At 35.0% G+C, this 855-nt stretch overlaps 1 protein-coding gene across 1 annotated transcript in view; it reads left to right on the top strand.

Moving 5' to 3' along the window:
• LOC106873697 (uncharacterized) overlaps positions 1 to 855 on the top strand; it is a 78,531-nt gene that overhangs the window by 1,035 nt on the left and 76,641 nt on the right. The gene's annotated exons all lie outside the window — the stretch shown is intronic.

The following is an 855-nucleotide window of genomic DNA, read 5'->3' on the forward strand; positions in this document are numbered from 1 at the left end:
ATATATATATACATATATATATATATACTTAGAGATATACATACATATATACACATACATATACGCATAGTATTCCTTTATACATATATATACACACATGTATGCATATATCTAACCTGGCACTCACATACATTTATGTTTCCTCTTTCTGTTTCGTAATTTAGTGTTTATTTTTAACCCCAATCCCCAGCTAAAATGTAAAGGTTCTAAAATGTAAAAGAAAGCTATTCTTTTAACAATAAAAGAGACCATATTCTTCTCCAACTAAAGAAGAAATTAAATACACTATCAATCTCTGAAACGACTCTGCTCCAGTGTAGCCACAGCCTCTGACTAAGACAAGAAAAAGTATAAGCAAAACAGATGTTATTTGCTAAACCATTTCAGTTCCAGTCTCCAAAATCCTTTGATGATCTCAGATCTTGCTACCATTTCTAGTTCAGTTCGTGGCACTTTGCACAAGTGTATTCTACTATAGTCTCGGGTCGACCAACGCTTTGTGATTGGATTTGGTAGATGGAAACTGAGAGGAAGCCTGTTGTGTACATATATGTGTATGTGTGTGTGTGTGTGTGTGTGTGTGCCTGCGCCCCCACCGTTTACATCTCACGCTTTAAAAACAAAAAAGAATTCTTGGAGTCGGTTTATTCGACTAAAATCTTTGAGGGTGGTGCCACAGCATGGCCGCATTTTAATAACTAAAATAAAAGATACAAGATGAAAGATGTGTGAAATATAAATTATGAAAATATATTTCGTCCGATGAAGATCCAAGTTGAGACACGTTCTGAACCAGGCAGGTTGGCACATATAATAATTAAGGGTATCAAATTGGAAAAATGTATTTTGGGCCCT

The sequence above is a fragment of the Octopus bimaculoides genome, chromosome 2, assembly GCF_001194135.2.
Source record: "Octopus bimaculoides isolate UCB-OBI-ISO-001 chromosome 2, ASM119413v2, whole genome shotgun sequence".
NCBI classification, from domain to species: Eukaryota; Metazoa; Mollusca; class Cephalopoda; order Octopoda; family Octopodidae; genus Octopus; species Octopus bimaculoides.